The 20,340-nt window shown below is 34.2% G+C and overlaps 1 protein-coding gene across 4 annotated transcripts in view; it reads left to right on the top strand.

Annotated features, from left to right (window-relative positions):
• DLGAP1 (DLG associated protein 1) overlaps nucleotides 1–20,340 on the top strand; it is a 1,087,876-nt gene that overhangs the window by 560,066 nt on the left and 507,470 nt on the right. For 3 of the 4 annotated variants that reach the window (XM_031953084.1, XM_031953020.1, XM_031952903.1), the window contains exon 4: nucleotides 20,011–20,112. The exons of the other annotated variant lie outside the window; for it this stretch is intronic. The gene's annotated coding sequence lies outside the window, so the exon portion shown is untranslated. The remainder of the gene's footprint in view (nucleotides 1–20,010; nucleotides 20,113–20,340) is intronic. 4 annotated transcript variants of the gene reach the window in all.

The following is a 20,340-nucleotide window of genomic DNA, read 5'->3' as shown; positions in this document are numbered from 1 at the left end:
TCAAGTCAAGTGAATTTACGGAATAAACTACTACCTGCTGTTTTTTTTTTCTTCCTGTTTTTCATCAATGTAAGACAGAAGTATTTCTATTAATAAAAAAGCAGAGTGTTATTACTTTAAATTCATAGTCATTTTTTAGAGAATGATGAGATAATTAAAAAGAAATAGCAACCTCACATTCTAGTCTCCTTCAGTAATTAAAAAATTAAAAAATTAAAAAGTCTTACATAGTCTTACATAGAATGAAAGAATGCTTGACTTTGAGATAGGAGATCTTAGTCTAAATCCTGGTCCTAATACTCAGTTTCTTATTTAATAAGTGGCCCTTAATAATACAGTATGAACCCACAGGATTGTTGTGAGAAAAAGCATGAGTAAACATTTAAGTGTAGCAACTATGTGAGATGTTGTTATTGGGACATAATAGGTTTTTTAAATTATTTTATAACAGTTTAAAAATGTCACAGGTTTTAAAATGTTTTTAACTGCCCATGCCAAGAAATATTTAGTCTACCTAAGAAACTTGGAAGTCTACATAGTCTTTATGTCCAGTTGATACCCAATTACAGTTCCCTCTAATCTAGATTTGTCAAATACTCCCAAATCACTAGACAGAATAATTTTAATGATACTCTCCTCAGAGTTGACATTATTTCCCTCCCTCCAAAAAAAAAATGATCTGTCCGGGGTAGCTGGGTGATGCAGTGGACATAAAGCTGCAATCAGGGAAACCTGAGTTCAAATCCAGCTTCAGACACTAATTGTATGGTTATGGCTAAGTCACTTAACCCTAGTGCTTCCAAAAGAAACACAAATGGATCAGTTGAAGACATAGAATAGTGTATAATCTGAAGAAGAAAAGGCAGAGAGTGGCACTATTACTATTTTCAGGTAAACTATTTCTTGTTTTCCTAGCTTATAGTATCACCTTTTACATCTAAATCATATGTCCATTTTAACTTTTTCTTAGCATAGGGTATGAGATGTTGATCCATGTCTAGTTTCCGCTATACTATTTTCCAATTTTCCCAGCAGTTTTGTCAAGTAATTAGTTCTTATCCCTCTAGAAGCTAGAGTCCACTATAGCTATTTTTAAGGAATTAAAATCTTTCATGAAAAGAAAGGATTTAGATTTGTTCTGCTTGGTCCAAGAAAGCAGAAATAAAATCATCTGGAGGAAGTTGTAGAAAGGCAAATTAAATCTCAATGAAAGGAAAAACTTCTTTGAAAATAAAGACAAAACCTCAGTAGGTAATTTCCTGAAAGTCTCTCTGGTTACTGTGCCAAACATTTTATAATCACTTAAGATCACCTTGTTATATTAATATATGTTAATTGGACCAGCTAGCTTACACAGTGGCTAGAGCATTGGCCCTGGAGTCAAAAGGATTTGAGTTCAAATCCAGTCTCAGACACTAGCTGTGTGACTGGGCAAGTCATCTGACCTTTTTTTTGCCTCGGTTTCTTCAGCTGTAAAATTATTTAGAAAAGGAAATGGTAAACCACTCCAGTATCTTGGCCAAGAAAATCCCAAACTGAGTCACAAAGAGTTGGACACAACTGAAAATGTAAGATATGTTAATTTTGTTATTTTCTATCTGTACCGACATATACAACATATATTGTTGTCTATGTACAACATATAAATGTATTATAAAAGTTTGTCAGTAGTTCTTTTGATTTTGCCCTACATTTTCTCAAACAGAAAACTTTATTAAGGGAGCTATGTTATCAGGCTAGTTCACAAAATCACATTTTACCCTAAAAGACCTGAAATATAAGTACTAATAATATAACAGTATATTAGTTAAATCTACACTACCTATAACAAGGTTTATGTGGAGAAATGCTTTATGATTTCCATCTTGGGATGTCAGAGATACCCCTTTCTCCCCTAAAAGTGGAAGTAGGGATGGCAACAAGAGTCACCAGCAAGTTGTTAATATTCCATATTTGACGCCTTAAAATAATATACATTTCTTTCTTTGGTCTCTCTATCAATAACTCCATAGTTATTCTGAATTGGGGCAGAGGGAAATGGAGCCATCACACTCAAATAAATAGAAATGAGAGCTTGAACACAGACTCTCTTTCCACTCTTCGAAATTCTTTGAAACTCTCACTCTTTTGAAACTACTCTTTGAATAGTTTGTAAGTCAATTCAATAATACTAGTTAGTAAACACTTACTATACAGTAAGAAGAAAATGATTCTGTATCTATTTTATTGATCCTATTTACAGCTAATTGATTTTATCTTATAACTGCTTAAGTCATAGTTTCTTATCTATGAATTTAGTTTGGAAATTCAATTGGTTTGTAATGAGTTAAGTTTGGAAATCCAGTTCTGTTAATTACTGTTCTGTTCTTGCCCCAAAGAAATCTGCTATCCTGGAGGTTATGGGGGTGGACACCAAAGAGTCTGGTCTAGTATCTTTACACCACCAAGTGAACCTTCAAGGATATCTGGTTTGCTTATCCAAAGAAATCTGGCCCACTATCTCTAACCTTGCAGGTGTGTGACCATAGACAAATCAATTTAACCCCAATTGCCTCAGCCCCCCCCAAAAAAAGATGTATGGTAATGATTTCAACAGAATAGTTTAGTTGTAAGAATTTGTTAAGTTCCATTTTAAATATATCTTTACTCTATATCTAGCGATGCTGTGATAAAATTTAGGAGAGAAATTAGGGGTAGTTTTGAATCATTTCAAAAAAGATGAAAATTGGAAGTAGATGAAATCATCAAAAGTGTAGAAAATATATGATTTTATTCCATATATGATTTTTATTACAAAGTAGATGAAAACTTTTAAAGCTTCTATTTATCAGACTCATATTTTTCAGTATATTTGTTAATTAGACCTGTTTTGTAACCCATGGTAAAAACTGGACAAAAGTATTATACAATAGTGTGACTTCTAAGTAGCAGACCATAATCTAATAATATTGATCATGTAGAAGCCCTATCAGAATCCTGGTCAAAAAAAAATTTTTTTTAAATTATACAGAAGGAAAAAAAAAAAGAAATTTGGCCACCACAGATGTACCACTGGTACAAAGATGGATTACTCACCTGGCAATAGAAAAACACTCCTCCTTTTCCAAACGTTTTTAAACTAAGCTGAATGTAATTAGCATGAGGAAAAAATGCAAATCCTTCCCTCTCAATAGAAAGAAAGTGTTTCAGTGCCATGAAATATTTTAATCCCTTATTTGTCAGGCACAGCTCCAAAACCCGATGTTCCTGGTTTTTAGAACTTATCCTACCTGGCATGTTCACTGGTTAAACATTTTGGACCTTGTCCACAAATCAATTCTCTGCCAAAACAGTGCCCAAAACAGATTCTTTGTATTACCACTGAAACCAACTAGAGCATATCTGATCTGCTCATGCTGTCTATCAATCTCTTCTTTCTGTTCTTGTCTTATGATGCCTTTTCAAACTTGTGTCTCACTCCTTTATATGATCCTTTTTTTCCAGTCAGACATATTTCTTCACTGACTCCTTTCAGATAGTCATGGGGACCATCTAAGAGCTCTAGGACCCTAGAAGCTCCCCAAAACTAGGGAATTGCAGTTTTCCTCTAAACCAATGAGTATAAGAAGTAATGGTCCTCAAAGAACATGGCCGGGCAAGATTATTAGGACTATCCACACCATCATGGAGAAAAATGCACAGATTCCATGCTCACCTTTCTCTGCTCATGCTTCTTTTCTTCCAAAATACATCTGTTTAATTGCATCCTAAATAGTCTCTACCCAACTTGACATATATGCCCACTCAGCTGTCAAAATTTCATCACTTTTTTTCCTACTCTGCCCCTTTCTTTATCCTCTTAGGTGCCAGTCACAGCATTAGTCAGAGGAAGGAGAAAGCAATTGAACAAAATTGAGGAATTGTGCTTTCTTCCTCAGTCAAATTATTTGATCCATCGACACCTTTAATGCAATGATAGTATTTTATTCATCTCTTTCATAGTACATTCCTGCTTTAAGCTGAAATGCAATCAGCGTTCACAACCTAGAGACTGTCTTTATGTGTAATATTTTGTAGTATTTTGATGGATTTAGAAGCCTCGTCAAATGGCTAAATGTCTGAGAACATAAATGTATTTATGTTTAGGTAAATAAATTCCTACCTTTTCTGTACTTGGCATTATGGCTCTTTTCATCAATTCTATAAATACTATACTAGAAATGAGAATTATAAATACTTGAAGAATCTCATTGTGCTGCATTGGAGTTCCCTCTATTCATATAAATCATAGATCTTTCTTCCCATAGAGTCTCAAAGAGCATCACTGAGCTTGGACAGTAAGAGAAGTAAATTATAATAATAAATTAAAATAATAAGCTGAAGTAAATTGTGACTAATTACCTCATCAGAGGTCACATTTGCCAGAGGTATTTAAGGGGAAAGTATGAGTACCATTGCTAGTAGATAGAGTGACCACAAACCTAGAATTCTTTTTTTTTTAATTAAATTTTTTTTGTTTTTTTTAATTTTTATTTTTTCCCAAACCTGGAATTCTTAAGCAGAATAAGTTTAGCACTGGAAAAAGAACACCAGAAATGCAAACTTGGTTGGAAAAGTGCACAGATCAACAAATTAGAGAATCCCCTCTATTCTAAAAATGATCATTGTTGACCCACTGGGATGTCAGATAAAAGGGTGTTCATAAACAGTGTAGGATCTGCATTTTCTCATGCTCTCTAGTCATTTGATTGATAGTCACTCTGTTAGGTACAGGACCAAGAGTTAAAGAGTCACTTCATCAGAAGGACAAGTCTGCAATATCATAATAATTCCAATACCATGAAAAAGATAGGAAATTCAACCCCATTCCAGAAGAAAAAAATGGTTGAAATTTCTCTGTACCAGTTCCACTGACTGAATGATTCCCCTTCTCCCTGTCATTTTAAAAGGGTTGGAAAATTTTGTTCAGACTTAATCATTTCACAGTACTTTCCCAAACCCACCCATCCCTATATGCAGGTTTCAGTAACCCCACAACCCACCTGAGTTCTGAAGGGTCTTGCTGCTCATCTTTAAAAAGAAGGAATCAAAGAACGCTTAGACCTTCATTGGTCAGCATAAACTAGCACTTAAGACTGAACCTCACTCTGTTGTTTCAGCTAAAGTATAAGTTGTTTTTCTGATTAAAAAAGCAAAAAAAAAACAAAAAAAAAACGCCCTATGGAAAGTGGAAATTTTTTCTATTACAGTCAATAGTTAATAAATATTAAGCACCTACTATGTGTCAAACACTGTGCTAAACTACTAAAGCAAATAACTAGCAGTTCAAAGTTACATAATCTTTAGCTAAGTGGAATATGAGGCAGCCACATAGCCCTAAGGATAAATACCAAGCCTGGGAGCAAGAAGACTCATCTCCTTGAATTCAAATCTAGCTTTAGACATTTGCCAGCAATGTGATCCTGGGCAAATCACTTAATCCTATTTGCCTCAGTTCCTCATCTGTAAAATGAGCCGGAGAAAAAAATGGCAAACCACTGCAGTATCTTTGCCAAGAAAACCCCATATGGAGTCGCAAAGAATCAAACACAACTGAAACAACTGAACAGCAAAGTGGGATGTAATGAACACAATGCTGGAACTACTCTTTCAGATCTGTATAAAAGTGTCCAAGTAACTGCCTTGGGCCAGCTAGATGTAGTGCTGATAAAAGTGTTTCAAAATACTTACTGAGGTAGGTAGAAGAAAGGCTATGGATTTTGGGATGTAAGGTCCTGGATTTAAATCTTGTTTCTGCTACTTACCCCCTATAAGACCATGGGCAACTCACTTAACTCTTTAAAGCTTCAATTTCCTTATCTGTAAAATGAAGTGGTTAAAGTAAATGTCCTCCTCCAGTTCTAAATTTATGATCCTATTGATAGGGCTTCGGGGAATTATAATGCCTACAATCTTAGGAGTGAGAGTATGTCTAGAAAACTGGTTTTAAGTGAAGTATAATGGATAAAGAGAATAGATAAGAAAAAAGGTGATGAATGCAGGAAAAAATTCCAAATATGAGATATTTTCTCAGACACCTGTAGGGAGGCTAAATTATGATTCTCAGAAAGGGAAAGAAAAAAGAGAGTAGCCTGTGAAGGTAAGAGGTAGCTTTGTTACTAGGGGAACCAGGTAGAAATAAATAAAGGAAGTTTCTAAAATCTGGAGCAAGTGATTGCCCAGCCATCAAGTGAACAGAAGAATTTAATTTAAACCAAACTGCCAAGCATTCAAACTCTACTGCAGAGAGCACAGTTCTGTTTCACTAGCTATGTTGTTTTGAATGCCAAATATTCACTTTGCCAAAAAGACTATTTTATGGAGAACTCACACAGGGCAAGCGCTTGCTCATAAGATGGTCAGATAAAGTGATACAAGGACACTCTCAAGGTCACACTTAAGAACTTTAGAATTGTTTGTATAACACGGGAGACCCTGGCACAGAACCACCCGGCCTATTGTGCTCTCATCACAGAAGGTGCTGGTCTCTAAACAAAACAGGATTAAAGTAGCCTAAAAGAAATGTAAGATGGTCAGAGTTAGGCAATCTACCCCAAATGTTCACATGACCTGTGGTAGAGCCTCCTGAGCTCATTTTGGTCTGGTCTGTCACAATAAAACACACTGTAACTTCATTCTTAATATAGTGATGTCATTTTGATCATCTTCAAGAACAAAGAACAACAACCAACCAACTATTCAGAATATATAAAGAGAAGGCAAGGTGATTAACACTGTCAATCATTGTAAAATAGGACATTATTGCATTGGGCAGAATTCTTTTTTTCAGTGGAAAAAATTGACCCAAGTCAGTCTCTGGAGCAATAGGAAAGACACAGCTACAACTATATGGATAATGAATAAAATCATTTTCTTCAAGGTGTTTTGGGTGCTGACTCAATAAAAAGAAAGCTGAAGTTATGTGTGAATGCTACACAGAAGTTGTCTATCCACCCCCACTTTCCATGCGGAGTCTCAAGGATCATGACCTTTCTAAGTAGTCAGCTTCAGAGTAAACAGTCAGCTTGGTAGCAAGATGAGTATATGATGATATTAGTCATTGATAGGTTGGAAGGTTTTTAGAACTGGAAAAGATCTTAGAGATCATCTGCATCAATTTCTTTTATTTTATAAGTGAAGAAACTGAGATCCAAAGAAGAAATATAATACAACCTACATCATATATCTGTGCAATTAATATAAGATTACTCCCTTTCTTGACATACTGCTGAAGAGTCCCAGATGCTCTACCCAACTAACTCCGTAACTATCTTAATGATGATGCAAAATGCTCATCATTTACTAAGCTGTTGAGGACCAAGATAACTGAAATACAGTCTGTGTCTGGACCTACCCTCAAAACCTTTCAGGTTGGAAGAATCAAAAAGAACTTGGACTTTAATAGCAGGGTCTTGAAGGACCCAGAGCCATCATCACACCATATTGGAGTATCACTTGGGCTTTAGTGGAAGAGAAAATAATTCTCTTGGGAAAGGCATGTTAGGACAACTTTTCGATGATTTATTATTTTAAATTACCACATTTGTTGTCCCAGACAGCACAGTAAAAGACATGATAGTGGCTTTGGATGGATTCAAATTCTTGTTATTTTTCACAATCTCCAGTTTACACATGGTTCATGTTATAAAAATTTATTTGTAAACTGACTGCCTGGAACTCAAAAATAATTTTTTTCTCATAAGATTAATGCATAAAGACTATTTAAACCATATTATAGATGAAATTGTAGCATTTATATTTTGTGGCCAAGGAATAAGATATTGTATGCTATGGTAGAGAGATAAAAGGAAGAATTTTCATCTTTTTTTCTATGAAAAATTCTAAAAATATAACATACAATAAAACAAAATTTGCTTTAAGGATCATGCAACCTCTCTATTTTCACTCTTTTCTCACTTGATAATACCTCTCTTCATCTGTCTCTTATTCCCACACACACACACTGACTGTGGCTTAATAACTTGATAACCCAGCATGGAGAGTTATATAGAATAAACTTGGCCAACCCCTTGAAAAGTTCCATGCTTCTATAACCCACTTTGGCATAAATATGAAATGAGAAACATATCCCCAAATCTAACAGCATTACCCACCATCTCCCAGTGCTCCATACTAAAAGTATTCTTTGCTTTTTTTAGATTTATCCCTCCTTATAATCACCAACAATATTGGCAACATTAACCATATAGGAAAACTTAGCAGCTGCTGAATTCTTTATATAACAATGGGAAGGGACAGTAAACAGGGAAAGAATAGAAAGATAGCAAGGAGAAAGCCAGTTGGTGGAGACACACAACCAACACAGGGCACTGCCAACTATAACCAAGGACTAGCCCTTTTAAACTCCTCTTTTGTAGAAAGGAATTAGGGGACTGCCCTAACTTCCTTGTCTGATTCTGTTATAGTAAGGGCAGTTGAGTCATCTCATCAAATGTGATCCAATCATTTTAACACCTTTTGGTCACAATCTCTTTTGGCTGCATATCAATTTCATATTTAACTCTATACTATATTTAACATAATTTAACTACAGAAGCAGCAGTAATGCCTTCTATAGTCTTTGTAGAGGAAAACAAAGGACAAATCTGGAGGCAAGCTCTAAAAAAGTACACATATTGTCAAATGGAAGATAACTCTCCCAAATGCAACTTTTTCCTCCATCTAGTTTTCTCTTCCAAGATCCTTCTCTTAGAAGTTTCCATAAAACAATCCTAGAACCTGCCAGCCCCAAAATTAGTGTAGTGATGAATCCCACGTGGAAATAGCTTTAATTTTCATAGTGATACTGATACAAGGTTATTTACTCAAAAAATTATTTCACTACCATCACTTCCAAAGTTTCCGTTCCTTCAGCATCACTATCTCTCATAAATAATAGGAAGAAAGTTGAAAGCATGAATGAATAGGGTAATATCTCTGACATTTGCATTTAAAATATATGTATATAAATACATATATATAACATATATATATATATATATATATATATATCTTCAAGAAATGGTGATAAAGATAATGATTTTGTGTAGGAAAGATCAGTTTGGTCTCTGAATTTATCCTGGGATTAATTCACGGAATCCCACAATTGGAAGGAAGCTCAGAAACCATCAAATTCAAGACCAAGAATTCTTCCTATGATATTAATAAGATTTGATTGTCAAACCTTTTTGTGAAGATTTCCAAGGAGGGGGAAATTCACTGTTTCCTGAGGTAACCCCTTTGCACTTTTGATTAGCTCCAATCATTATGAAGATTTTTCCTTTTATCAAGCCTAACTCTGTTTCTCTGAAACTTCCACCCATTTTTCCAGTTCTGTCCTTTGAGTCAAAGTAGAACAAATACAATGACTATGAAAGCTTTTCAAATATTCCAGGAAAGTTACCAATGCCCTAAAGAGGTTTTTTATGCTTTAGGCTTACTATCCCTAATTTTTTATCAGACCCTCAGAATTCTCTCATTGTTGTTATAGCTTTTATTTTCCAGATAACGAAACTAAGGTTGAAAAAGTCTAATGACTTGCCCAGACTTGACTTGTCTAAGGAAGAATATGAACCTGTGACTTTCTGACCCCAAGTTCTTCATTTTATCCAGGAACCCTAATTATACTACATCTACATCTGTCTCCTGCTCTGCTAGATTAGTTATTCTGCCAGAGAAGGACCTTTTTCTAACATTGCCTGTTCTTGATTAAGCAATGATAATAATAATAACTAACAGTACTATATAATAATATGATTGTTATTAATAATTTATTATATAGAATATAAATATTATTATTACAATTAATAATAATAAGAGTAGAGCCAGTCACTCTGCTAAGTGCTTTACAAACATTCTCTCATTTGATGATCTCAATAATCCTGGGGAATAGGTGCTCTTATCGCATTTTTAGATGGGGAAACTGAGGCAAGTAACTTGTTTAAGGTTACACAACTAGCAAGTCTCTGAGATCAGATTTAAACTCAGGCCTTTTTAATTTAAGGCCCAGGGGTCTGTCCACTGCAACACCTAGAATACCAATAATCCCTTTTAATGATGATTGTTTCCATTTCTAAGTAAATGCTTACAAACCTCTACTTTTAAAATGTATTTCCTGGAACAAAAGTCAAGCATATTCTTCTCTTCCCATAACCTTTTTGAGTTTTTTTGTTTCCTGATCATAGGTAACCTTCACATATCCCATGGCACCTCTTCTTTTCTCCAAGACCTATGAACATTTATCAAAATCCATCGGATCTATCAGTCCTTTTAGTATTTTTTGATGTCATTTGTCTGACTTAGTAAGTCAAAATAGGCAGTTTTAGGAGGTCAAGAATATGAATAACTGGTAGGATCAGGAAAAACTCCATTTAGCAGGGGACCCTTGGTTGATGCTTGAAGGAAGCTAAAAATTTTAAAAGGCGAAGATGAAGGATTGTTTTCCAGGCCTAAGGGAAGTGCATAGAAGGAGATAGCCTGTCCAAATCAAGAAAGATTAATAAATCAATTTGGCTGGAAGCTAAAGTACATGGAAGAAAATAATATGAAATAAATATGGAAACTGGATCATGGGAGCCTCTGAATGCAAAACAGAGGAGTATGTGTTTATCCTAATGCCAATAAGAAGGCACTGGCACTTTTTGTATAAGACAGTGTTACATCCATACTAGTGTCTTAGAAATAGCAGATTGGTAGCTATGTGGAAAATGGATTTAGAAGGACGATATTAGAAGAAAAATAACCAATTATAATGTTATTATATTACGTCAGATAAGAGGTGAACTATGGCAGTAACAGCATGGGTCCAGAGAAAGAAACATGTATTAGAAATATTGTAGAAGTAAAATTGACAAGACTTGGCCAGTGATTAGATCTGAATAAAAACCAGGGATATATATCAGGGTGGTGAGGAAGAAGGAAGAGTCAAAAATGACTCTAAGGTTTCAATCTTGGGAGACTGGGAGGATGGTAGTATTAAGCAGAAATAAGAAACTATCGAGAAACAATGATTTGAGGCAAGAGGAAGCGAACAAAATACATCATTTGGGATATGTAACAGTTATAATAGGAAAGACTAAAAAAGATGAAAATGAAATGAAAAAAATGAAAAAGGATTCATAAAAAATTAATAATATATTCTTTATACCATTAATAAGAGTAGAGCATTACATTTGAATATCAAAATTCTTTAAGTGTTACATGAAGTAGAAATGGTACTAAGTAAAACAAAGAAAAAAAGATAAGCCAAGAGAAAGTCCATGTTAGTGATACTTTGGAGGGTAGTGAGAGATTGCTTCTTAAAATTTCTGAAAAAGAAGAGGGGGCAGAAAACCTCAGGAAACAAACTGCTAGATTTTATTATCAAAAATGTGATCTAACAAATATTAATAATTACAGTTTTATATATCTCCTTTCTTATCTCTGAGAGATTTTAATGAGAACAATTTATGCATACATACATCCAAGTCATATTTAATGAAGGTGTGAAAATGGAGCAGGCAAGTTTTTATAACTCTATTATAAATCACCCAACTGACTGAAAGGTATAGGGAATATAAGATTCCATTGTGTCTGTTGTTTGCCTCCATAAAATAATTTGATTCAGTAAACCAAATCCTGCCTGAAAAACTATCCCTCAACAAATAGTCTGCCATGCAGATATCAAGATTGTGCAGAATATAACAACAAAAGCAACTGTGAACCCCTTCGGTAATCCTCTTCAGTTATCAACTGAAGTACAAAGCAGGGACACACATTGTCACCAAGGGTATATACCATCATCATGGAGGATGCTCAGTGCACTTTAGTGCACAATTAGTACAAATTGGAGGGCTTCTGTATTGAGGGTAAAGCCCTATCTTGTTTGTAGATACTGTTGAATTTGGGCCATTGAAGCCAAGAACATGGCAGAGGCTTCTAAATAAGATCTATTGCCGCTTAAAAGATTTTGATCCATCTACGTTGAAAAAATCAAATGGGTGAAATATGTCTCCTGTCTCTAAAATATTATATGCAATTGAATGGTCACCCCATAGAGTTGGTTCATCAGTACACATATGCAGTGGTGTGTTATTAAATACCATACATAGCTCTATGGAAAACAAGTATATGCACAACACACTTAAATTTAATCCTCATTAAGATTTTCCCCAATTATTGGAGAAATCACTTTTTTGAGCTTAATCAAGAAGACAATAAATCAAGTCCTGATTTGTAGAATTTGAACATTTTCTATAAATGCTTATAATGCATATTTAATAAGCAACTCTCAAAAGCCCATTCAAGCTGGCTCCAGTATATCTCATCATATTTCTCATTGTTGTTGTTTGTCCTTCAAGGACTACAACATCAGGGAGATGATGTCCTGATATGCAAGTGGATTCAAGTGAGGAAGAACTGAGCAAAGTCACTGGTCTCACTCTCTCCTCCCAAGCCATCTGGATCCAGTGGCAAGATTCAGATCAGGACCACTGAAGATGGCCCTGGATGAAGTGGGAGACCTTGACCTTTTTAAGATAAGGTCTTTCCCAGGTCTCAATGTAAGTGAATAATGAGATAGACTCAGAATTGAGTGGGAGGGAAAACTATAAAGGATATTGCTTTTGTAGACTTTCATAATACTGTTAATGACTTTAAGATTCTTCTTGAAACAAAAGCCTTTTGAAAATCCCAATATTCTTCTGGTGATAGTATGAGGCTGCAGATCATGGAATGCCACAGTCTTCATAGTTAATGAAAATAAAATTCCAAGTCATCCAAAGGGCAGTTAAGAACCATGTCTTGTTGAATATGAATATTCTGTAATACATTACAAGCAAGAATTGTTCAAGAGAAACAATACAAAGAATATCAACAGAGGAAAAAAGTGAATGTGACTAGAATGAGAGATCTAAACATTTTTTTCTGTATAAAATAATGGAGCTGTGTCCTTTGAATTTGAGTGATCAAGTTCAAATAGAAACAATCATACTCAATAAATATTTACTAATCACCTAATATATGCCAGATACTGTGTTAAATCTTTGAAGAAACAGATACTTGCAGACTGCATAGTGATGTTGAGAACCACAAATTCACACTATCTATGTTTTCTTGAACATTTCCCAATTACATTTTGATCTAATTCTGCCATTGTGACTATGAGTTAACATCACTTCTCTAGATCACAATGTAGTTAAGTGAAATTGGAAGAGGTGATTTAGTCATGGGATAAAGCAAAGAGTAAGTGTCAGGTTATTTGTTTTAATGTTCTCTGTATTAATTTCTGCTGCCACATTCTAGGCAATGTTCTGATAAGTCATAGAGTTGAACAAGAAGTATAGGGAGGATGGGAAGTCATATAGAGTTGAACAAGAAGTATAGGGAGGATGGGAAGTCATAGAGTTGAACAAGAAGTATAGGGAGGATAGGGAAAGACATCATGATTATGCTATGTGATGATTGTTTAAAGGAACTAGCAATGTATTGCCTGGAGTGAGAGGACTTGGGGACCAACTATATCCATGTAATTTTTATTTATTTTATTTTGGCAATTGAGGTTAAGTGATTTGCCCAGGATTACACAGCTAGGAAGTATTAAGGATCAGAGGCTGGATTTGAACTCAAGTCCTCCTAACTTGAGGGCCAGAACTCTATCCACTGTGCTATCTAGTTGCCCCTATATCAATGTAATTTTTAAATAAAATTCATTTTGGATATAAAACAAAATATATATCCTCCACATTTCCTAATGTATACCTCATCCTTACAACAAAATCCTCCCTTTGTCACAAATAATAAGAGAGGGGGACAAAACAACCAACAAATAAAAAAAAGAAGTCTAACATTATTTGTAGCATTAATACTCCAAATCCCCAAGGAAAGCAAGGAAGAGTTACCTTTTCGTATATATTCTTTGGACCAAATTTGATTATTATAATTTATTTTCTATTAATATCTTACTATTTTATTTTACATTTGCATTGTTTTAGCCATTTTATGTTCTTCTTCTCATGTATCTCTATATTCATCAAGCTCATTATACCCTATAGTGTATTAGATATATATCATATATATCATATTTGTCATGTTATGTTATATATGCTTTCTATTCATGTGCCACAGCTTCTTTAATCATAAACAGATAGACATCTAATCTATTTCCAATTCTTTGCTTCCCCCAAAACTAGTTATAAACATTTCAATGTGGTCTTTTCTTTTTGCTACTGACCTCTTTGTGGTAAATGCTTAGCCAGAGGAGTTCTAGGTCAAAGGAATCATATGTTTGAAGACCTTTTCTACTTGGCCCCAGAAGGCAGAATAAGAGACAATAAATGGGAAAAACAAGTAAATTTAGGCAAAATATAAGAAAATCTCATTATAAAAATTAGAATTATGCAAAAATGGAACAAAGTCCCTCTAGCAGTAGTAGATTCTCATTTACCAACAAGCTACAAAATCAATATGATTACTTGTCTAATATATTATTGAAGAGATTCTTGTCCTAGAGGGGATTAGAGCAGAGGTCTCTCCCAACTTTGCGATTCTGTAGTTGCTTAAAACAATCTTTAACTCAGCTCAAGGCTTGATATTCTGTTCCCAAGGAGGATCCAGGAATGAATATATGACCTTAGGGTTTTGTTGTTTTTTTTGTTTTTTGTTTTTTAATGAAAACAAAGCCTCAGAAATATTTATTCATTAGGAGAAGACAGAAGTCGGGGACTTTACGGACAATAGATCTTGCTTGAAATGAATTTGGAGAGCACACAACTGTTTCTCTCCTATTCAAGTGAACTGTCTTTGATTATTGCTTTAGGTAGACTAATTGAAATGTGAAAAAGCTCCCTAGAAAAGTAGAAAAGTCTGAGGGAAAAAAATCTGGAACAGCTAAATCCTAATGAATTATTTTCTCCTGCGTTCTGCACATAGGCTCACTGTTGTTTAATAATGTTGTTGGTGCATAGAGCTTTCATCAGGAACATTTCAGCCTAGACTCAGCTTTCCATTTTCAGAAAGAACAAAATTTTCTGAACTTGAAAAAAAATGGGAAAAAGAGCTAATTGGCAGGCAATTTGGCCAAGAACCACAATTGAATTTGGACTGCTAACAACAAAGGGTGGGGTGGAAGGTGGGTGGGAATGAAATGGAATGAAAATCTAGGATCATTTTGTTCCCTAGGTGGCATTAAATTCAGGAAGCTTCAGATAAAAGTGTATATGAGGAAGGCTCAATCCTTCTCTGACTCGGGGCCAGCCTAATCCTTGCTCTAGCACTATAGAACACTATATATAGCCTCAAACCAGGCCATGCTGTTTCTGGATTCCAATAGTACAAACTCACTCCTAACTGAACCACTGTAAGCTGCTTGTAAGAATGAGTAGTTCAAGTCTGGTGACAGAATTGATAGGGAAGTTGGGTTCATTTGTAATTATCTCTTGAAGAATTAATTTCTCACTCCTAGCCAAAAACAAAGTCTCCAAATCAATTTGAAAAGCAGAAAAAAGACTCATGAATTTTATAGTGAAAAAATTGGTGTTGAAAGAAAGCTGTCAATTTCTGTCCAATATGTGAACAAGAATCTTTCCTATCATTTATTTGACAATGGAGTGTCTAGCTTCTCACAGTCTCCCTAGAAGTAATTTCCATTTGGGAACAACTCTAAATGTTAGTAAAGTTTTTCTTATTTCTATTCCAAGTTACTTCTAATATTTTGTAGCAAATGTTGAAAATATTTATTTCCTTTCTTATACCGAAATCCTTATTAATAGCCACTATCAGATGTCATTATGATATATGACTGATCTTGAGTTCCCAAAAGTTATGCCAGTAAAGTTTAGATCCTAGTAGGTCTCATCATGAGGAGGAAACTCTTTAATACTAGCCCGGTAATGGACTGAGTCCATTTCATGAGGACCAGCCAAGGATTAGCAACTGGTAGAGATTTTGTTTTGTTTCATTTTATTTGCTTTATCTTTCGGCTATAATTACTCAATAAGTCATCTACTAAGGTTCACTAAAGATCAGAAAGGTCAGCATGGATGGAGGGAAAATCCACACTGATGAAATCGCAGATCATTAAAATACTGAAGAATTTATGAGAATATGAGTTCCATGTGGAATGAGCTCCATCTGAGATATATCTTCTCCAAATCTCTTCATCTTTAGTATAATATTGTTTTAAATAAAAAAGCTTAATAAATATGAATTTAATTGATTCAAATCATATTAAAAACTGATACCACAGAAGATTGGGAAACTATAAATCAATTTTTTTAAGAATTAGAGAATTCAAGAGTATGATGATTCTTTTTTCCTGAAAAATGGGTTTTCCCAAATGAATTTTTTTTTCACTAAATTTTCAACTCCTTGTAGGCTAGGACTTTTTCTTTTTTTCTTTCTCCACTTTAATATTTGGCATATTATTTTTATATAGAAGATATTCACCAAATGTTTATTGATTTCATTTGCATAAAAGGAATAAGACGTTCAAGAATTAGTAGAATCCCCATCAGAAGTCAATTTCTTCTCTGATGAAATGTCAAAGGTGACTTGGCTGTTGACTCTTTAATCAACAAGCATCTACTATTTGCAAGTCATTAATTCATTCTGTAATGAGGTTAGGTCACTTAAGTTTCTCTGATATTCCATTTCCTCATTGCTAAAATACAATATTTTTAAGTATTGTTTAACCCCTACAGGGTTATTATGAAAACTGTATTGTACAAGCCTGAATGCTTTACCACAAACATGAGTGAGGATTGTAGTGATATTTGCCATTTATTGCTATTTTTCCTTTGGAGCCTCAAGTCTATGGAATCTGTAGCCTTATGTACTAGAAATGTTCATCAGAAAAATACTTAATTGTCCTTTGGCCTTTATCTATATAGGTACAGAAGATAGGGTTGTAAAACCTATCTCAACATACTGGTGTGAGGATAAATTAGTCAATGAATTAAATTAGCATTTTTAAACATTAAAGTACTATACAAATATAAGTTATTATCATCTGAACAATGTTATAAGTTATGGGACCTACTATTTTTTCAATCTGGAATTACCAGCTATTTGGAGCCTTTCATAGGATAATGCAAAGACTGTCTATCACTGAAATGAGTTTGTCAGAATAGATTGAAGAAGATTCTTTAAAGTAAGCAATTTTCTTTATTTTTTTTTTTTCCTAATCATGCTGTTCCATGTGTTAAAATTCAAGATTTTAGAAAATGAATTCCGAATTACAATTTGACCAATGTGGCCACCAGAGGACACTGTGGGTATTAGCTAAATTGCCTCTTTCTCTCAATTAGAACCTTGTTTAACTCAGCTTCATCTAGTGATTCTGCCTTCTGGTTGATTATACCAGGTTTTGATCTCAGTCTAGTCTTGTAAGTTTCCACAAATTGCATTATTCAATTTATTTGTCAGCTCCCATTTCTTCCATGGACTAGGAACTGCTTGATCAGTTTGCCTTTATTGAAATCGTGTCATTATAAAGCATTTAGAACAATAAGAGAAAATAGAAATATATGAATAACAGGGAGCATTAATTTCTTCTAGCACAAACTCATATCATAAATTTCATTTAATTCCTACTCTTACCTACCAACGGAAGGAAAGGCATAAACCCAGAAATTTAATTTTCAGCTACTTGAGACTCTCCCTTGGTCTCTTCCATCTTCAAGCCTCTTTAAGGGGCTATTCAACATCCTTGAACCTGTAACCGCTGCTGAAGCCAAGGATTATAGCCAGGCACAATAGGCAGGAATCGCAAGTTGGTCAGTTTTGGAAGGGTCCTGTATCAGAAGATTCTCTAGGCCATGGCTGACATCTTTGCCCTGGGTAGATACACAATGCTAATATTATATTTTGATGTTATTATTACCACCCTATTTGGGACTTGACATTTTACCATTATGAAAGTGTGACTGCCCAGCAAGTAGATAAGATATTTATGACCTAAATTGACAAGCACCAAAATCAATTTATTTTGCAACTCTTTTGTGAATTTCATGACTTTTCTTGAAATAATTGGCAACATCCTCACGTGGTCTAAAATCAGGATAAATATTCAGAGCTCTTAATTAGTTCCTTGAGAGTTGAAAGTACATTTCATAGCATAGGATTTTCATGACTAAATAAGAGACCTCCTAAATTTTTAAATGACTGGAACAGTTAACAGTTTCATGACACTGAGGATAAAGGAAAGAGAATCATTTAAATGTCTCCCAGGACCTATGATCAACTGAACATTACTTTTTTAATTATATAAAACCATAGTTCTCAAGTTATTTTTTATTCCCAAAGCTCTCTAAGATAATCCACAACCATAATGTCCCACATAACTGATTACAGATATTTAGACTCTCATATGTTGCTTAATGAAGGATATCCTAATGACCATTTACCATATTTTATTTTTATTGATGTTTATGAGGCTCATTACAATTCTTAGTCTTTGCTCCCAAATAATTAGTCAATAAGGTTTCCTGAAATACAGGTTTGTGATTTTCTGTCTTATTTAGAATCCAACTAAGCAAGAGGATGGCTATTAATTCAATGCCTTTAGGTATTAATCTAGTTTCTGGTCCAACCATATGACCTTACTGATATGCAGTGGTCGGGCATCAGAAACTATGTAAAGGTCTGACCTAACCCCAAGTCATCTTTCAGGCAAGAAAGATTATCCTGCTTTGGGCAAGTAGGAACATCCTAAGTCTTGATTAGGTCTTAAAACTGCTACTAACAACCCTTGACTCAGAGATAACTTGAAAATGGACCAGAAAATACAGAACTTGTAAAGACTAAAATAGAACCGGCCTGATCTAATGCAAATCACTAGGCTCAAAATACCTTGATTTCTAATGGTAGAATAGTTGGCCCCCGACCATTTCACCCCTATATTCCATTCCTGAATCCCAGATGGATTCATTCAAATATAAATCCTATTAATTTTGAACTTGAATGCTATTAAATTCAATTAATCAATGTGTATTTTTAACACTTTTATAATTCACAGAGAATCTGTGATGATTTAGTAATAGGATATTCTTGATTCTAGAAAGTTTTTTGTAGAGTTAGTATTGGCTATAGTTTGAGTTTCTCATTAGAAAAAAAAAAGAAATTCAAAGTACTTAACAATATGATGGTAGGTCAAACTGATAACTACTTTATCTTTCTTTTATCCATGTTGAAAAGATTTTCTGAAAAGTACATTGTTCAGTCTCACTATTGTATCTGACATCTCTCCTTAACTCCTATAAGATTATATTTTTATATATTTTTACAGTTATTTATATATTTATTTTCAAATATTTTATATAATTGCATATATATTTATATTATACATATGAATGTGTATTATATAATTTATTTTGTATATATTTAACAATTATTATAATCAGAATATTTAATATAAAATTATATGCAATTTGGATCTGAATCTCAATACATGAGAAATGATGAAAAGCATTGTATGTAAGTACTTCCCAGTTTTCTTTTTAAGAAGTTATTTTCTTCAGTAAGAGTTTTTGTAACTCTTTTACCATTTGACCAATTCTGATTTTTAATAAGTTATTTTCTTCAGTATTTTTGTGCCTGTTTTTGCCAAACCATTATTTCTTTTTTCATATATTCTTGCATAGCTCTCATTTATTTTTCCAAGTTTTCTTTCTTGTTCTTATTTGATTTTTAAAATAATCTTTTTGTTTTGTTTTGTTTTTAATCTCTTTCTTTAATTCTTCTAGGAATTTTCATGGGGTTTGTGTCCAATCTATATTTGTCTTTGATACTTTGCTTAAAGATGTTTTCAAGTCTTGTCTTCTATTAAGTTTGTGTGTAGAGTTTCCCTGTCATCACAGTAGCTTTTTATGGTCAGGATTCTTGTTATATTATTTACCCATTTTTCCAGGATACTTCTTGATTTGGGACTTTATGTTAGAATCGGGCTCTTTTCTTCTCTGACTCTTCCAGGCATTCCTGGCCTGAGATTTTATCTTTAATATCCTTCTGCTTTCACAGCTCAATCTGGCAGCCTGTAAGTTTTTGGTGATTCCAATGTGGTGTGATCTGGGGAGAGATCTGGTCACTGCCCTCCTGGTCTGTGCTCTGGTCTATACCCAGGTAAGCTTCCTACTCCCTCATGTTTTCAACTTTCTCTCTGCCCTAGAACTGTAACCCTAGAATTGGGGTAATGTGGGACAGAGATGCTAAATGGCACCTGATCCTGTGCATAATGCTAGTACAGGAGTCCTCTGAGATATCTTTCCAACAGATGTTTAGTCCCCTTATTTTCCCTTAGTGTTGCTGTCCCACAGCAGGTTCCACTTCTGCCATGGTTCTCACCTACTT

Source organism: Sarcophilus harrisii, chromosome 1 (genome assembly GCF_902635505.1).
Source record: "Sarcophilus harrisii chromosome 1, mSarHar1.11, whole genome shotgun sequence".
Lineage (NCBI taxonomy): Eukaryota > Metazoa > Chordata > Mammalia > Dasyuromorphia > Dasyuridae > Sarcophilus > Sarcophilus harrisii.
Note: the sequence above shows the minus strand (reverse complement) of the source record. Positions and strands in the feature narration are given on the sequence as shown.